At 41.9% G+C, this 19,423-nt stretch overlaps 1 pseudogene; it reads left to right on the top strand.

Annotated features, from left to right (window-relative positions):
* The first annotated feature begins 186 nt into the window (after positions 1–186).
* On the top strand, positions 187–17,398 carry LOC129469472 (protein FRG2-like-2; annotated as a pseudogene).
* Positions 17,399–19,423: the final 2,025 nt, after the last annotated feature.

Genomic DNA, 19,423 nt, shown 5'->3' with positions numbered 1-19,423 from the left:
CCCGAGGCCGTGAGTACGGGCGCCAGACGGCTGCGGCCTCGGAGGGGCTGCGCGGGGCCGAAGCGGGGGCCGGCGGAGCCACAGCCACGGGGGCGCGCGGGCAGCCACAGGCAGCCTCCTCGGCCTGGGCCTGGACGCCCCGAAACGCGGAGCCTAACCGGGCTTCGACAAGAGCAAGGGGACGGCGATGGCCCCGCCGGATCTGCGTGGCCTGGAATCCTGGGAACGAAGGTACCTTCCCCAGCCACGGGGGCGGCGGGAGGAGCGTCCAAGTCCAGTGGCCAGAAGCGTTCTGGCCAGTCCCTGAGTTGAGCTGGAAACAGTGGCCAAGCGTGTTTTAAATCGAGTTTCCGTGTGGCTAGATATGACCTGCTGGTCACTCTTATTTTTTTCTCCATTCGTTGAGCTATGATTGACAAATTGAAAAGTGTATATTTTTAGGGTGTACAATAGTGTTTTGAGATGTCAGTAGTCTTTAAATTATCTCACTTCAGCTAGTTAGCATATCTATCCCCTCACATAGTTAATACGTTTCTGTGTGTGTGGTGAGAGCACCTGAGATCTACTCTTGTAGCAAATTTCAAGTACACAGTATTGTTAACTATAGTCACTATTCTGTACATTAGGTCCCCAGCAGTTACTCACCTTATAACTGAACGTGCGCCCCTTCCATGGGTATCTCCCCACTTTCCCCTCTTCCTAGCCCATGGGAACCATCGTTCTACTGTTTCCATGGCTTTTTATTTTTTATTTTTATTTACTTTTTTAGATTTTACATAAAACGAGATCATGCAGTAGTTGTCCTTCTGTATTCGGCTTATTTCACTTAGTATAATGTCTGCAAGATTTATCAATATTGTTGTAGATGAAAGAGTTTCATTTGTATTAAAGCTGAAACGATGTATCTCTCAGTTTATTTTTCTGTATCAGAGGAGCGCAGATGCCCTTGATGATCCTGATTTTATGTCCTTTGACTATATACTCCCAATTGGGATTAGTGGTAGTTCTAGTTTAAAATTTTTAAGGAACCTCCATACTGTTTTTCATGATAGCTGCACCAATTGACATCCTCATCAACAGTGTACAAGTGTTCTCTCTTTCTACACCCTAACACTTTTTATCTTTTGACTTTTTGATAATAGGCATCCAAACACCACGATAAGGTGATACCTCATTGTGATTTTGATTTTAATTACTCTGATAAGTAGTGACGTTGAGCATTTTTTTATTTTATTTATTTATTGATTGATTTTTAACAGTTTTCTCAAACATCATTTTATTCATTGTGCAATATTACATCCTAGGATATTCTATAATTTAAGAAAGTAAGTGCAAATTGTAGAATATTTAAACTGCTTTATTTTTTTTAATTTGTGTAGCTTTTATACTTTATTTTTATATACCTGCTGGCCATTTGTATATCTTTGGAAAAATTGCTATTTATATATTTTGCCCAATTATTAATCAAGAAATTGCTTTTAATTCTGCTGTGGGTTCTTTTTTTGTATTGATTAGTATGACATATATTTTGGATAGTAACATATTATCCTACATATGGTTTACAAATATTTTCTCCCATTCCCTATAATGCCTTTATATTTTGTTGATTGTTTCCTTTATTGTGCAGAAAATTTTTACTTTGACATAGTTCCACTTGTTTATTTTTGCTTTTGTTGACTGTGTTCTTGGTGTCATATCGAAAACATCATTGCCATGACCAGGGTCAAGGAGGTTTTTCCCCATTTTTTTTTTAGAGGATTCATGATTTCAGTTCTTATGTTTAAGTCTTTATTTCATTTCAAATTCATTTTGTGATGATATGAGAGAAAGGTTCATTTTTTTCTGTGCATAGCTAGTTATTCCTACACCACTCCTTGATGTGCTTATCCTTTCTCCATTCTGTGGGATCGGTTGACTGTACATTTGTGAGTTTATTTCTGGGTCCTCTATTCTGTTCTATTGGTTTTTATGTAGGTACTATACTATATTGATGACTACAGCTTTGTAATATAGTTTGAAATCAGGAAGTGTGAGGCTTTCACCCTTTTTGTTCTTCTCAGTATTTGGCTATTTGAGGTCTTTTGTGGTTCCATACTAATTTTAAAATTGTTGTTCTACATTTTTAATAAAATGGCATTTAAATTTTGATAGAAATTTAACTCTGTAGATCACTTTGTGTAATATGGTATTTTAACAATATTAATTTTTAGAATCCATGAACACATATTTTCCATTTTGTATTCTTTATTTTCTTTCCTCAATATTTTATAGTTTTCAGTATGCAGATCTTTCATATTCTTCATTAACTCATTCCTAAGTATTTCATTCTATTTGATAATATTGTAAATAAAACTATCTTTATTCTTGTTTCAAATATTTTGTTGTTACTGTAAAAAAATGCAACTGATGTTCATGTGTTAATATTGTATCCTGAAAATTTACTGACTTGGTTAGTTATAACAGGTTTTTTTTTTTTTTTTTCTGGTAAAATGGTGAGTATTCTGAATTCTGGTTAAACTTTAAATTGATAGTTGCTATTATCATTTCAAAATTATTTAAAATATGACCAGATGGATTCCTGCTTTCATGAATTCAATGGAATTCAAATCTTCCCATTTAAAGTAATTTTATCTGGTTGACCTAGGCCCCAGGGATTGGGGGCACCCCGTGGGAGCCCGGAGATTCGCTTGGGGGTGGGAGGGAGAAGCCTTCAGAGAGGGGGCTGAGCTGGGGAAGTAGAGAGAGGCTTGGGGACAGCCGGGAGGAGAGAGGGTCGTGTCAGAGACCCAGTGTGGAGAGAGAATGGGACAGAGAAGGAGGAAGGGTCACAGTGAGCAACAGGACGGCTTCCCGGCGCGGCAGGGAACTTTGCTGAAACCGCGGGCCCCAGGAAAGAGCGCGAGCTGGGTGGGAGGGAGTGGAGAGGACCCAGCAGACCCCAAGGTCAGTGTGGAGAAAGGGACATTTCCCGGTTCCTTCGCCTCTGCCCAGCGTTCTGCGAGCAGGCCCCCTCAGGGGCAGGGCAGGGGAGGAGGTGGCCCCCGGTGGGCTCGGAGAACTAAGGGGCGCACACCCGCTTCGCAGGGCCGGGGTGACATGGGAAGCCTGAGACGGCTGCGGATCTCGCTGGCCCCGTGGGTGGGCGCGGGGCAGGCGGGAGGGGCCGAGCTCACGGGCCCAGCGCCGGGACCTGCAGGTGGCCCTGGAGGAATCTGCAAGCACCCGCCCGTGCAGCGGGCCTTCCGGAAGACCAGTGTGGACAGCGCCCAGGACACGCCCTTCCCAGCAGGAACATTTGTGAGGCTGGAATTTAAGCTCGGGCAGAGAAGCGGCCGGAGGAAGGACTGGAAGAAACCCAAGTGCAAAATCCAGCCCGAGGGGAGGAAGCAGAAATGGCTGACCTGCGTCAAACTGGGCTGTGAGGATAAGGTTCTGGCCAGGATGGTTCGCCACCCTCCAGAGACGCAGACTCTGCGGGAGCCTGAGAAGCACCAGGAAACCCGGTGCAACCGGGCGGAGCGGGCTGTGAGGACCCCACAGCTGCTGCTTCCCCGCACAGTTCGCTTTCTCCAAGGTGCAGCCCCCAGCGGAGCCCACCACTGAATCACATGGCGCCCCCTGGAGCCCTGGCGGGAGTAACCAGTGGAAGACCCACCTCCCAGGGAGAGGACCCCACTGTATCCCCAGATAATAAAACTATTCTCTCCCACCAAAAAACAAATAAATAATTTTGTCTGGTCTTTGAAAATGTGTATCCTCTGTGTATTGGTCAAAATGCTGCCCATTTATCTATATGCCTAACTAGTCAAATTTTTAATGAAGTTATTTAACATTCTTTTTTATTATGAAACTAAACAGTAAATTTGTTAATGGTTTTAATATCATCAAATATGATTGAAAATATGTCAGTTTGTCATTGCCAATGAATCTTTGTGTTATTTATTTTACTCTGTTACATATTCTGTCCATAAAGGTCTAAGTGGCTTAGAATCTTGCCTAACATACTGTATGTGCTAAGTACTAACTACTCTAATTCATCAAATTATCTTTCTATACCATTCTTAAAATACAGTATTATTTTTTATTTATTTTTATTAAAGTTTTTTTGCCTAATCTAATTATTTATGAAAATTATGAGGTCTATTCAGTTTGTCCTCTTTTTTTTCTCTCTCTTTTTTTTTTGACACAGAGTCTCCCTCTGTTCCCCACGCTGGAGTGCACTGACACAATCTCGGCTCACCACAACCTCTACTTCCCGGGTTCAAGTGATTCTCTTGCCTCAGCCTCCCGAGTAGCTGGGACTACAGGCGTGCTCCACCATGCCCGGCTAATTTTTGTATTTTTAGTAGAGACGGGGTTTCACTATATTGGCCAGGCTGGTCTTGAACTCCTGACCACGTGATCCTCCCGCCTCAGCCTCCCAAAGTGCTGGGATTATAGGCTTGAGCCAGCACGCCAGGCCTTTTTATTATCTCTTTATTAATACGTTAGAGGGTACAAATGCAGCTCCCTTAAAGAAGCATGTTACATAGTGATGAAGTATGGGCTTTTGGTGTGACAATCATCTGAATGTTGTTTATTGTCCCAATTAGCTATTTTCTCATTCCTAAACCCTCTCCAACCTCCCATCTTTCTGAGTCTCCAGTGTCTATTTTTCTAGTCTCTATATCCAAGCGTGTGCATAATTGAGTTCCCACTTACAAGTGAGAAAATACAGAATTTGATTTTCTGTTTCTGAGTTTTTTCACTTACAAAAATGGCCTCTGGTTTTATTCATGTTGTTGCAAAAGACATGATTTTATTCTTCTTCATGGCTGAGTAGCATTCCATGGTATACTTGTATAGCACATTTTCTTTATTTGATTATTGATTGATACATTTAAGTTGATTTCATATATTGGCTATTGTGAATAGTGCTGTGATAAACATGTGAGCATGTATTTTCTTTATGTAACAAATTATTTTCCTTTGGGTAGATACCAAGTAATGAGAGTGCTGAATCAAATGAAAGTTCTATTTTTAGTCTATTTTGAAATCTCCATACTGTTTTCCATAGAGGTTGTAGAAAGTTACTTTCCCACAACCAATGTATAAGTGTTCTCTTTTCTCTGTATCCTTGCCGATAGCTCATTTTTCTGCTTTTTAGTAATAGCCATTCTGCATGGTGTAAGTTGGTATCTCATTGTGGTTTTTAATTGGCATTTCTCTGACCATTGACAACGTTGAGCATTTTTTACATGCTTGTTGACCATTGACCATCACTGTCTTTTTTTTTTTTTTTACTGTTCATGTTCTTTGCTTGCTTTTTAATAAGGTTATGTGCTTTATTTTTGTTGAGCTGTTTGAGTTCCTTGTAGATTCTGGACATTAGATCTTTGTCACATGCAAAACTTGTAAACATTTATCTCATTCCATAGGTTTTCTGTTCACTGTGTTAATTAAAAAGCTCATTTTCAGGAGCTTTTTAGTTTAATTGAGTTCATTTTGTCTATTTTTGTTATTGTTACATCTGCTTTTAAGATCTTAGTCATAAATTCTTTGTCCAAGTCAATCTCTAGAAGAGTTTATCCTAGAGTTTCTTCTAGGATTTTTATAGTTTCAGGTCTTACATTTTAGTCTTTTAATCCATATTGAGTTGATTTTTGTATATGGTGGGACATACAGGTCCCATTCCATACTTCTGCATACGGCAGTATAATTTTTCCAGCACAGTTTGTTGACTAGGATGTCATTTCTCCAGTGTATGTTTTTGTTGACTTTGTAAAAGATCAGTTGTTTGTAGGTATGTGGCTTTATTTCTAGGTTCTCTATTCTGTACCACTGATCTATGTGTCAGTTTATATCAGTACCATGCTGTTTTGGTTACTACACCCTTGTAGCATAATTTTAAGTCAGATAATGTAATATCTCCAGCTTTATTCTCTTTGCTTAGATTTGCATTGGTTATTCAGGCTCTTTTTGTGGTTCCATGTGAATTTTAATTTTTTTTTCTAATTTTATAAAAAATAACATTAGCATTTTGGTAGGAATTGCATTTAATATGTAGATTGCTTTGGGCAGTAGAGTCATTTTAATGATCATAATTCTTCCAATCCATGAGCATGGGATGTTTTTCTCATTTGTGTCATATACAATTTCTTTCATCTGTGTTTTGTAGTTTTCCTTGTAGGGATCTTTCATCTCTTTGACTAATTCTAGTTCTAAGCATTTTACCTTTTTTGTAGCTATTGTAAAAGGAAGTGACTTTTTAATTCAGTTGTCAGCTTGATCATCATTAGTGTATAAAAATGCTACCAATTTTTGTACATTCATTTTTGCATCGTGAAACATTATTAAATTTATTTATCAAATCTAAGAGTTTTTTTGGTGGTCTTTAGAATTTTTGTATATATGATATTATACAATCATCAAAGAGGGACAATTTGACTTTCTAATTACAACCACATAGATGCTGCCACCAAGACCAATAGACAGAGTCTCTGTGGAGGGCACAGGTGATGGTATTTCTTTAAGCTGGCCATGTGATTATGGTTGGAAGCATGGGCCGAGAGCCACTTAGCTAAGCATTGCCTCTCAAGTCTTTCTTTCTTTCTTTCTTTCTTTCTTTCTTTCTTTCTTTCTTCTTTCTTTCTTTTTCTTTCTTTCTTTCTTTCTTTCTTTCTTTCTTTCTTTCTTTCTTCTTTCTTCTTTCTTTCTTTCTTTCTTTCTTTCTTTCTTTCTTTCTCTTTCTTTCTTCTTTCCTTTCTTTTCTTTCTTTCCTTTCTTTTCTTTCTTTCTTTCTTTCTCTTTTCTTTCTTTCTTTCTTCCTTTTCTTTCGACAGAATTTTCACTCATTGTCCAGGCAGGAGTGCAGTGGTGCCATCTTGGCCCACTGCAACCTCCACTTCCCAGGTTCGAGTGATTCTGCAGTCTCAGCCACCTGAGTAGCTAGGATTACAGGCACCAGCCACCACACCTGGCTAACTTTTGTATGTTTTAGTACAGACATGGTTTGGTTATGTTGCCCAGGCTGGTCTTGAACTCCTGACCTCATGTGATCTGCCCACTTCGGCCTCCCAAAGTGTTGGGATTACAGGCGTGAGTCACCGCGCCCAGCTGCCTCTCAAGTTTCAATGTGCGTATGAATTATTTCCGATTCCAGGCTTTCTCTTAGTAATGTGATTCTGCAGGTTTGGAAGGGGTCCGTGAATTGGCTTCTTTAAAAAGTCTCCTCTTAATGCTGATGTTGCTTCCACTACATCCAATATAGTAGCACTCAGCTAGAGAAAGTAGGCACAGCACAGAGCTCCTGACACCCAACACTCTTACCACAACACAAATACATTTGGCCCAAAGTGGAAGCCACCAATCACCATTTTCAAACATGTCATTTTCTGCTGGCTCTTTACAGTTTAGAAAGCCTGGAGAAGGTATCAATGTTTGAGTAAGTCTGCATTTGGAAAACATGTGCACATGAGTTAATACAATGTTTATTGAGCACATACTATGTGTTCAGAAGTCTGTTATAGAGCACTGTTCAGGAAACATTACATGATGTGAGTTAATCCTCATAGCACCCTGGGAATTGGGTGCTAAGTTTTCTGTAATTTTCAGGATTCAAATGAAGGGCCTAGCGTTTCTATTTCTTCTTCCATTTTAAAAATTATTTACCTGGAAAATAAAATGTGCAGAATAAAAGCTATATCGACAGATGAGAGGGATAGAGAAAAAAGGGTGAACTGTTCAGAGAGATGTTTTATATTTATATTTACCTTCTTGTGCCTTGTGGAGCAGCTACTGAATTTGCAGGAATGGAAAACAAGTTGCTAGGTGGGGTGTCTCTAGAAGCACTGGCTTCAATGAAAAGTAAATTATAGCCCCCACATATAGAATTATTTTTTTCCATTTATCTGCTTTTCCATTTTAGGAAACTGTGGGCACCAGCTCAGGAGAGGCAGCAGGAGCCCCCGCCCGAATCTCTGGTCTCCTTTAATCAGTTCTGTGAGAGAAGATTCCAGGGTGAGGCCAGATCTGGATGAGGCCTTAGAAGAGGGCGGATCTGGGCAGGGCTGGAACAGAAAGTGGACCCCATGTTTCTGATGTTCATGCTGGTGGAGTATTTCCAGTTCTGTCTTTCTTAAGCCTGCCTGACAGAGACTTGACTCTTAGAGCTTGTGTAATTTTAATCGGTTTTAGCCACTTCCCTGTCAATTTTTATAACACACAATAACAAGAAACTTAAGCAAAACTCTTAGGGTTTTTTAGGACAATTATATGAGAAGCTAAAAACTTATTTTTACCAAGATAAAAGAAATAGACATAATCACAACAATAACAATAATTCTTTTGTCCATGAATAGCCCTTCAGGTGGTGACATCAGAACTCAAGGAACAGCATAAGGGAAGTGGAGCAAATGCAGCCAAGGCCCCCTGTGCAGCTCCCTTCTCCCTTCTGACCACAGGATGTTGAACTCAGCCATTAATCCATTTCCCTTCCAACCACAAGATGCTGAATTCAGCCATTAATCCATTTCCCTTCCGACCACAGGATGCTGAATTCAGCCATTAATCTGTTTCCCTTCTGACCACAGGATGCATAATTCAGCCATCAATCCACTTCCCTTCCAACTACAGGATGTTGAATTCAGCCATTAATCCATTTCCCTTCTGACCACAAGATGCTGAATTCCGCCATTAATCCGTTTCCCTTCTGACTACAGGATGCTGGATTCAGCCATTAATCCATTTCCCTTCTGACTACAGGATGCTGGATTCAGCCATTATTCCATTTCCCTTCCGACCACAGGATGTTGAATTCAGCCATTAATCCATTTCCCTTCTGACCACAGGATGTTGAATTCAGCCATTAATCCGTTTGCTCTAGATGAAAAGTTTCTGGACGGTAGAAACCATGAATTCTTCATCTGATTTTCTGATGGTCACGTGATGTAGTTTAGATGTCCCCTCCAAATCTCATATTGAATTTTAATCCCCAATATGGCAGGTGGGGCCTGCGGAGGAGGTGGTTGAATCACCGGGTGAGTCCCTCATGACTCTATGCCATCCTTGTGATAGTGAGTACTCGCGAGATCTGGTTGTTTAGAAGTGTGGCCCATCTCTCCCGCATCTTTCTTGTTTCTGCTTCTACCATGTGAGATGCCTGCTTCTCTTTCACTATGATTGTAAGCTTCCCCAGACCTTCTCAGAAGCAGACGCTGGTGCTGTGCTTCCTGTACAGCCTGCAGAACCATGAGCCAATCAAACTCTTTTCTTATAAATTACCCAGTCTCAGGTTTTTTAAATAACAATGCAAGAATAGCTTAATACATCATATGAAAAGAAAGCAATTGATATATTTACCAGTTTGAGTATTTACCAGTTTGAGTCTCCAGACCTCTGCTTTGCTTCAACTCAAAGAACAGGAAGGGAGCAACCCCCATCTACTGCTCCTGATCATGGGAGAATCTTCAGTTCATCTTAAAACATTTCAGTCAAAAGCCCCGTGTTTTATGTAGAAGAATAAGAGTGTCTGAAAGAATGGGTCTCTTTATTTATTTTTATTTCTGAGACAGGGTCTCTTTCCCTGTCATTCTGGCTGGGGTGCAGTCGCTCACTGCAGCTTTGACATTCTGTGCTCCAGCAATTCTCCCACCTCAGCCTCCCAAGTAGCTGGGGCCACACGTGCACACTACCACAACCAGATAATATTTGTATTTTTGGCAGAAATGAGGTTTTTCTCTGTTGAGCACGCTGGTCTTGGACTCCTGAGGTCAAGTGATCCTCCAGCCCCTGCCTTTCAAAGTGCTGGAATTATAGGTGTGAGCCACCACACAGGGCAGATGGGTCTTAACTGATTTTAATCAGGGTACCTGAGCATGGAAGACATGCCCTTAATTTTTTTCCTAATACAATATTTGACAGTTATATAACTGTGATTTTTTTATTCCTGTGATTCATAAGGATATGTTAGTATAAGGCCTTAAAAGCCTTTGGGAAAAAAGTGCTATATTGTGCTTGAAACCACCTTTTACTCTGAAAGCAAGTGCCATCCAGATACATCTGTTGAGAAGATATTTTCTCCTGTTGCATTTTAGCAAAACAACTGAGTGTGTCTTGAAGTTATTTTTTGGTTTTCAACAGGACAAGTCTATTTTCTAAGACCCCAAACTCAGGAGTGGCCACGGGGCAAATCACTGCTGCACACATGGAATGCATGGGCAGCAAACACATTTCTCACCCCGAACCAGGGGTTGTTCCCCGTGGGTGCACACGAGAATCGCCAGGGAGGCTTTTAAAATCACCTAAACTCAAAAGGCAATAGATAAATTAATTCAGAATCCCTGCAGTGAGACCTTAGCCACAGTGCCTTTTAAAGCTCTCTGGGTGAGTATGGGGTACAACCAAGCGCCCAAACTGCTGCTTTAAATCATCCTCTTCCGGTGAACTAGTGGCAAATGTATTCCTGAAATAAATGGAAAGATTTGCTGCTGGGTTGTGGTCTTCTGATCTTACCTGCATTACCTACTTTTCTTTGCTGAACTGACCTCTGCTACACATTTTATTCCTGATTCAATCCAGTTCTACTCATACCAAATGAATAGTATGCACTAGGTGCCCTTGCATTGCTGAACCTCACTTGGAGAAGAGGACTTTGCTGAATAATAATTGTATCCTAAAAAAACTCTAAACAGTGGACTCAAATGATCCTCCTGCCTTGGCCTCCCAAAGAGCTGAGACTGTAGGCATGAGCCACTGTGCTTGGCCTATACCCTAGAAAATTAAAACTATCTTACTTACTAAATTGATGTAAACATGGGAAGACCTAGAAGGTCACCAAAGAGTTAGGACATAAGTAAATACCTTGGAATATTAAAATCCATCTGATAATGCCCTGAGCAAACATGTCCCACTTTAAAACAATATGAAACAGTGCTATTATTTTGAGATATGAAGTTAAAATTTTGTGCAAATAGGTAATATTTAAATTTTTATATATGTATAACATTCATGCAGAAAGATGTATACAAAGAAATCATGTAAAGTTCAATGAATTATTACAAAGTGAACACACGTGTGTAACCTAGAAATAGAACCAGCGTCACTGATTCCCTGGCAACCACTTTCTCTCTTTTTGCTCCTCCAAAGTCACTAAGATCTTAAGAGCTAACACTGTAGATCAACTTTGTATTATTATACATGTTTTATTACAGAAAATTTAAAACACACAAAATAAAAGAAACAGTACAATAGGCCTGTTACCCAGGCTCAACAACGACTAATAACATGCCCATTTTGTATTATCTGTACTTCAACCCATTTCTCACACAGACTTTATTATTATTATTTTTTCTGATATAAAATGTGTGCTCATTGAAGGTAAAATCTTGGCTGAGCACAGTGGCTTAAGCCCGTGTAATCCCATCACTTTGGAATGACAAGGCAGTAGGATCATTTCAGGTCAGGAGTTTGAGAGCAGCCTGGGCAGCATAGTGAGGCCACATCTTTATTAATTTTTTTTTAAAATTAATCAGGCACGGTGGTGCATGCCTGTAGTTCCAGCTACTTGGGATGTTGACATAGCAGGATCCCTTGATTCTATGAGTTTGAGGCTACAGTGAGTTGTGATTGTGCCACTGCACATCAGCCTGGGTGACAGAGTGAAACTGTCTCAAAGAAAAATAAACAGAGGTTCAATCTTAGCTAGCTTTTTACACATAAACACACCCATATAAACAATCCCTCTTTTAACAATAGAAGTACCAAATTAAAAATCATTAATGTGAACCCATTTTTAACTCAGACTTTATCTTTTAATAAGTTTCTTTTTTTTTTTTTTTTGAGGTAAGATGTGCACTCATTGTAAGGTCTAATCTTGGCTGGGCATGGTGGCTTACATTCGTAACCTCATCACTTTGGAAGCCAGAGCTCAAGAGTTTGAGACCAGCCCAGGCAACATAACAAGATCTCACTGGGTCAAGATAGTAAGACCTCATCTCTACAACAATTTTAGTTGGGCATAGTGGTGCACACTTGTAGTCACAGCTATTTGGGAGGCTGACTTGGGAGGATCACGGGAGTCTGGGAGGTCAAGGCTGCAGTGAGCTGTGATTGCACCACTGCACTCCATCCAGAGGGACAGAGTGAGAATGTGTCAAAAAAAGGTACAATTTTAACTGTACATGTTTGACACATCAACACATCCATATAAACAATCCCTCTCTTAAAAATGAAAGTACCCAATTTAACAGTTATTAATATTCATGGGAATTACCTAGAAATTTTTTGTTTGTTTTGGTTTGGATCTTTATTGAAAGGGGACACCTAAAAATGTTATTTAAAATCTAGATTTTGATAAAAATAAGCCTGATTTTTTTCTTTTTTTGAGATGGAGTTTTGCTCTGTCACCGAGCTGGAGTGCAGTGGTGTGATCTCAGCTCACCAAAACCTCTGCCTCCCGGGGGTTCAAGCAATCCTCCTGCCTCCCAAGTAGCTGGGATTACAGGCGTGAGCCACCACAGTCAGTTAATTTTTTTTGTATTTTTAGTACAAATGGGGTTTCCTTATGTTGGCTAGGCTAGCCTTGAACTCCTTATCTAAGGTGATCCACCCTCCTTGGCCTCCCAAATTGCTGGGATTACAAGCATGAGCCACCGTGCCCGGCCAAGCCTGAGTTTTGACTGAGAGTTTCTCTTTCTAAGTAAGTACATCATGTGGCAGTTACAAAGACTCTTTTATCTAAAATGAATAGAATTTAATAAATAAAAATTTAAAAAATTTACCTGAGATTAAAGGGCAAGTCAAAACACATGTGTAATATGTTGTCTGTAGGAGTGTATTTTAACAATGGCATAAATTATTAATAATCACTAAATGTTATAATAATTTATTAACTAAAATGAACAAAATTCCTATTATGATACCTATGAAAATACTTTCTTAGACTAAAGTATTCTCATATCTTGAGAGGGCACTGGTTAAAAACAGCAAAGATGTGGAAGTTGATGTCTTATCAAGTACTTACTTATCAAGTAAGTAACAGACCCCTCTTCACACCTTTTACAGAGTTATCCAAAAAGCAGTCATTTACACAAGAGCAGACAATTTTCCTAACTTTCTGTTGAGTTTATATGTTAATGTTGTTACAAAATTTAACTCAATTTTCTTATAAATTACCTGATCAAATTTTATATATTATATCACAATATATCAAAATTTATTTAGATGTCAAATAAATTTTATGATATCATAATATTATAATATATAACGATATTATATTACGATAAGTTCCATTTACATTCAGACAACTTCACTAGGCAGTGTCTGTCTACCACTAATTTTTTTTTTGGTTCCACTATTTGCACAGGCAGCACAGCTGGGAAAACACAGCCTCACCCAACACAGTCTCTTCCCCGTGTCTTTCTCCTCCTCAAGGGATCAGTTCATCAGTCAATCAAGTCATGTGGGACTGGAGGCTGAGTACTCCCTAACATAGAAGTTCTCATTCCTGCATGCTTTCCTCAGCAAAGGGGGAGACAAGAAGGTCCTTTTAGGGGACACTTGCTTGGACATAGACGAGGCTAGTTGGAGGGCTCTGACCGGCAGAGACAGACTCCGCCGCAGTAGGAAGGGACGAGGCAGCTGTTCTGAAGCTGGAGCTCCACCACACCTTGTCCCGTCTCACTGAGGCAATTTTGAGAGGCTGCCCTGGAATATGGTGATGTTGAGAAACAATATGGGCTTTGCCGGGATTCAGGTGGTGTCTGTGGTATGAAGACAGGAGCTGAATGTTCAGAATCGAGGCTGCTTTTCTTGTGATCAGTTGGATTACCTGTTTGAGAGCAAGTCCATTTTTACTAGGGAGGCTGAATAAATTCCACAGAACACAATGGCGCTCCCAGGATGACTGAGGAAGGGTGAGAAAGGGGGAAACTTTTTCCACCTAGACTTTTTGCTACCTCAGGAATCAGGAGCTGATTAGGTTAGCACTGGCTCAACCTAATCAATTGAATTTTATTGCATTTGATCTAATTATCTTCCCCATTTTTAAGGTAGGAAGGGTCATTTCGTTATTTATTTTTTCTCTGCATTTTTATTTCATCATGTGTGGATAATACAATCAACCATAATTTGACATTTATTGTTTCCAAGCATTTAAGAAATTACAATATCTATGCATAGAATGTTAGCACCATGTATAATAAATTCTTTCTGTGCAAAACATATAACGTATGTCAATATAGGCATGTTTAATTGTGCATCTTGAAAGGTGAACGGGATCATAAATACTTCCAGGTAGGAACTGGGACAGAAATCGGAAGAAATGATTCCCTGATCTTCCGATCCCTGTGCTACTGGTTCTTTGTTTTCTTGATACTATGACAGGATCCTGAAAATGTCTCCCCTTAACTGTGTCTAGGTCCCCAGTAGAACTACAGCAAGAAACTTCTGATTGAGGCTCTAAGAAGCGGCAGGAATGAGAAAACTGTTCAGCCAATAAGAGTAAGCCACGCACAGCCGAGGGACGTATAAAAGGCAGGTCTATCAGAATAACCCACACTCTGCCTTTGAACGTGTGAGAGTGCACCTTTCACTTGAGCTTCAACATGGGAAAGGGAAATGAAGACCCCGATCTCCACTGCTCCTCCATCCGATGCTCCACTGACCAGCCCCCTTTCCAACAGATCTCCTTTACAGAAAAGGGCTAGATGAGAAGAAACCATTCAAAGGAAAAGGCAAGACCGCCTTCTCCCATTCAGTGAGAAGCACATACAAAGGCAAGGTAAGGCCTTGGGCTGCTCCTATGGAGGCTGGAAAGAGGCTTGGATTCAGGGATACTGAGCTATGTGTCTTTAGCAGGGTTTTATTTTGAGATTTGGGGATGGGAAATGGCTTAGTGCCCTCAGGGGACTTTGAGAAATGTGTTCACTCGTGACACTGGCAGAAGAACTTCCATGAAAGACTGATTCGCAAAAATGCATCAGAGATAGATTATGGGACTCTGCCTAGGGAGAGGTGAGTCATCGAAACTTTCTTTTGCAGCAGGATCAGAGCCCAATCCAAACAAGGAGAATTCTGAGGAAACCAAGCTCAAGGCCGGGAACAGTGCTGCTGGATCAGGTAAGATTTGACTCTTTCAAAGTGAGAAGGGACAGGGCAGCAACACAGCCTCCCCTGGCAAGGACACTGGGAGCTCCTTGGCAGCCAGGGCCATACAGATCCTGGACACTGGAGAACAGACGAGAGCTGGGGTTTGGTGGCAACCTCAGCTCCTGTGTGTCCAGGACGGACTAGGAATTTCAGGGTGTTCAGCTGGAGGCACTTTCTCAAACTCTCATTGTATTCACAGAACCAGAGTCCAACTCATATCGGGAAAACTGCAGGAAAAGAAAAATCAGTTCCAAAAACAGCTGCCAAGACAGAGCAGGTAGAATCTTGGTGTTTTTTGTTGTTGTTGGTGGTGGTTTTTTTGTTTTTGGTTTGCCCCAAAAGGCAAATAATCAGGAAACTTATACGAGGCTTGAGCAGAAAGGGAATTACCTATTGACGAGTAAGTTTTTGAGATCTTGGCACTGTGAGAATATCTGGGGACTCCCAAGAGGTTCAGCCTCACTTCATTCCAGTGCTGAGATGGTCAGGAAGGAATGGGAGAGACGAGTGGGGTTCACCTGGGTGCACAGGAGGTTCTGGAAATGAGGGTCTGTTGGGACTGCTCTGGTGAGTCTCTCACATGCTTTCTTTGCAGGGAACCGTCCAGAAGAGGAGTGAAGCTTGATGTTGAAAAAAAATCAAGATCCTCCACTGCTGTGCACAACAGTGAAATCCAGGAGACCTGTGATGCCCACCATAGGGGACATTCCAGGGCTCGCACTGGGCACAGCAAGCGGCACAGGTCTCGGGCCCTAGCAGTCCAAACATCGTCACTTCAAAAAAGCTTGGTGACCTCGGTGCGAGCTATGTCAGAGGCTGTTTATCAAGACCTAGCCCAGGTGTGGGCACAGCAGATACATTCTCTACTGACCTGTGAGCAGCTGACACTGCTAACTCAGCTCCGGGGGCCTCTGTGTGCCCAGTTGCAGACCTTGTATTCCATGGCCACCCAGGCAGCTTATGTCTTCCCCGTAGAGGTCTGGCTTGTCCCAGCCACACTGCCTGGTCCTGGGGATTCAGCCCTGGAGAGAGAAGCCCAGCCCTTCCGTGGGAAGGAGGTAACTGAGCCTGTCAGTGGATCAGATGAGGCTAAGCTGGGAGCACCCTGACCCTATTCAGCAGAGATGCAGCTCTGGGAATGAGAACGAGGACCTGCTTCTTCTCAGAATCTTCCAAATGACCAGCAGTGACAATTTCAGACACACTGTGTTAATAAATGACAGAACCTGAAGAAGTCATAGGAAAGAAACTTGAGCGGTATACTCAGAATGGTGAGCCCTGCATTTTGCAGACCGCTAAGGCTATAGACAAATTTTATATTTCATGTTAGTCATTTGATGCCTTTTGGATGTCTGAAAGTCGTGCATTTCTATATAATCAGAAAAATATTAGAATGTAATCGTGAATTTGCATATTTTAGACTGTAGAAAAGTAAATATAAAATTATATGCTCCATTTTTTTTTTTTTTTTTTGAGACAGTCTTGCTATGTTACCCAGGCTGGAGTGCAGTGGCAAAATCTTAGCTCACTGCAGCCTCTGCTTCCTGGGTTCAAACAACTCTCATGCCTCAGCATCCCAAGTAGCTGGGACTACAGGAATGTACTGCCATGCCTGGCTAATTTTTTTTTGTATTGTTAGTAGAGACAGAGTTTTGTCACTTTGGCCATGTTGGCCTCGAACTCAGGTGATCCTCCAGCCTCCACCTCCCAACGTGCTGGGATTACAGGCATGAGCCCCCTCTTTTTTTTTTTTTTTTTTTTTTGAGACGGAGTCTCGCTCTGTTTCTCAGGTTGGAGTGCAGTGGCGCAATCTCGGCTCACTGCAAGCTCCACCTCCCTGGTTCACGCCATTCTCCTGCCTCAGCCTCTCCGAGTAGCTGGGACTACAGGCGCCCGCCACCACTCCCTGCCAATTTTTTGTATTTTTAGTAGAGACGGGGTTTCACCGTGGTCTTGATCTCCTGACCTCCTGATCCGCCTGCCTCGGCCTCCCAAAGTGCTGGGATTACAAGCGTGAGCCACCGCGCCCGGCCTGCATGAGCCCCCTTACCAAGAAATTGCTTCTTTTTTAATCCGGAAAATGTTGTAGGCTCTCACTCTTCCAGCCTGAACCCTTGGAGTACTAATATCCACAAATCATTAATAGCACTCCCTGTGAAAAAATGTCTATACATTTTTACAGTTTGATATAATTATAGTAAAATTACTATGCAAGCTGTTTACTTTTAATATTCCTACATAAAATTTAAGTCAAGATATATTAAATGGTAAATGATTGTACTTATTTATTGAACTGCCTTATGTTTTATTTCATTTTAAAATCCTAAATTTATATTTTATTGTATTTTATACATTTCAATTGATTGTACTATATTGCAGGATATGGAGATTTCATCACATACTACAATACAGTGTATTTTGTTATATTTGAGGTATATTCTACTTGTATTTTGTACTGAGATCATACAATCTTTCATTATCTAAGTGTATTAATTACTTGTTTGGTTGCTTTATAATTTTCATTTTATGTAATGAAATAAACATTAATGTTGTTTGGAATTTTAAATTTCTTTCATATGGAATTTGTATTTAATAAAGATGTGAAAAAGAGAATGTCTTATCTTCACTTCTGTGTCATCCTATCCCTGACGTCCCCACAGCCCACAGCTCTTGTCATAGTACGGGAATAGTGTTCTATCATTACAGGAAATGGGGCCAATTCAATGGTAATACACAGACATAAATTGGAGATATAGAGATTTTATTCTCGACCACTGCAATAGAAAATAATCAGTAATGTGAGTCACAATTTTTGGGTTGACACTGCTTATGAGTTATGCTTGCACTATGCTATAGAATAACTCTGAAATAAATTATGTCTATTAAACAAATGCACATACATAAATAACGTGTCTAAATAACAATGTACATATCTTAATGAAAATGAATTTCATTGCTAAAAAATGTTAACACACAGATACACACAATGACCTCCGCACCCGAGCAAATGCCGGGAGGACCGGCACCCGCAGCACGACGGCCTGCCGGGCCCTTGCGCGGTGGGACAGCCGGGGCCGCTCAAGCCGGGCCACAGGGCCAAGGTGTGCTTGCGCCACCCATGTCCCAGGGCAGTCCGTGGTGGGGCTGGGGCCCCAGGTCGCCGGGGTCATACAATGTTGAAAAATAGAGATGGGGAGAGGAACAGAGACAGAGAGAAAGGGAGGAATGGAACAACAAAAGGACAGATGGACAGAAGGACATTGGAAAGGAGAAAGTGGGGAGAGGGGGAGGAAGGAAGGGAGGGAGGAGGGAGGAAAGGAAAGACAGAGGGAGAAAGGGAGCAAGAGACAGAGAGAGGAAGGCAGAGAGAAAGGCGGTCTTTCGCCTCCAGGACCAGCAGGACCTCGCACTCTGGGAAAATGTTGGGTGCCCGGTGCAGGCGGATTGCTCCGCCGACAGCCGCGTTGGCCGGCGGTGGGTTCACCGGCCCTCCGGATCGCCAGCCTGGGTCACTTCATCCCGGAGCAATTCAGACGAATTCCGCCTCCCAAAGAATGAGCGAATTGCCCAGAGAGCAATGAGCGGAGACTCGGGTGACTGTCTGTTTTTCATCCACATGGTTCACAGACGACATAGCCCCACGCTGAGCCTGCAACAGAGCGCGAGGCAGATACTCCCATCCACACAGGAGTCACACTCAGGCCCAGTGAACCATGATTGCGGGTTCCACGTTTCTTTGCCCTCTGCAAGGGGGCCTGTTACTCACGTGTCTCTGGCCCCCGAAAGCGTGACCATGTTGACTGTTTCCCGAGCTCTGTGGCGACACAGAAACCTCCAGCGAAGTGTGGAAAAGCAGCCTCGTGACTTCGCTCCCCTTTCCAGTTTCCAAACAGGCCACAGTGGAGACTCGCCTCGTTGCAGGAAACAGGAATCTGTTGTCTGGCCGTGATGCACTGGACGTTTCTTTTCTCTGTAGTTTCGCTCTCGTTTTCTACATGAAAATGAACGAGATACACACCCCTGCGTGTGTGAGACTATCACGGCAATGGCGACACCCACAGGCATTGCAGCCTTCCCCGAGAGGGCCTGGAAAACTCAAGACTGTCATGGAGGTTCAGTTCCGCACTCCACACTTCAGGGTGGTTTCTGCCTGAAAACTGTGCGAGTCAAGACAGCTGCTTCCAGTTTCCATAGAATTACTGCAGAACCTTAGGAGCCAGCCTCCGAAGCCCCTCTTTCCCCTCCAATCCGGCCCTACATCCACCCACCCCACAAGGCCCTGGTCCCTGTGGTTTTC

Source organism: Symphalangus syndactylus, chromosome 20 (assembly GCF_028878055.3).
Source record: "Symphalangus syndactylus isolate Jambi chromosome 20, NHGRI_mSymSyn1-v2.1_pri, whole genome shotgun sequence".
Lineage (NCBI taxonomy): Eukaryota > Metazoa > Chordata > Mammalia > Primates > Hylobatidae > Symphalangus > Symphalangus syndactylus.
The sequence above is the reverse complement of the archived record's forward strand: the minus strand, read 5'-3'. Positions and strand labels throughout refer to the sequence as shown.